This window comes from Plasmopara halstedii (genome assembly GCF_900000015.1).
Source record: "Plasmopara halstedii genome assembly, contig: Scaffold_1211, whole genome shotgun sequence".
NCBI classification, from domain to species: Eukaryota; Oomycota; class Peronosporomycetes; order Peronosporales; family Peronosporaceae; genus Plasmopara; species Plasmopara halstedii.
The window spans coordinates 635,917-636,174 of record NW_020188126.1 but is presented as its reverse complement, the minus strand read 5'-3'; positions in this window follow the sequence as shown (position 1 = coordinate 636,174).

Genomic DNA, 258 nt, shown 5'->3' with positions numbered 1-258 from the left:
GACAAGGTGGGCTTGTGAATCGGTGTACAGCAATTGCACCCACTTTGTAAATTTTGAATCACAACCCATTCGTTCGAGCACACGGAGCATGTAGTCCCAGTTCACTCGATCGAATGCTTTTTCAAAGTCCAAAAACAGGGCATACGCTTCTTCGTCTCGACTTGTCACCAATTCCTGCAGATCCGCGAGAAATCGTACATGGTGGTGGATCGAGCAGCCCTTGACGAATCCCTTTTGATCGGGGTGGATCAAGTTGGA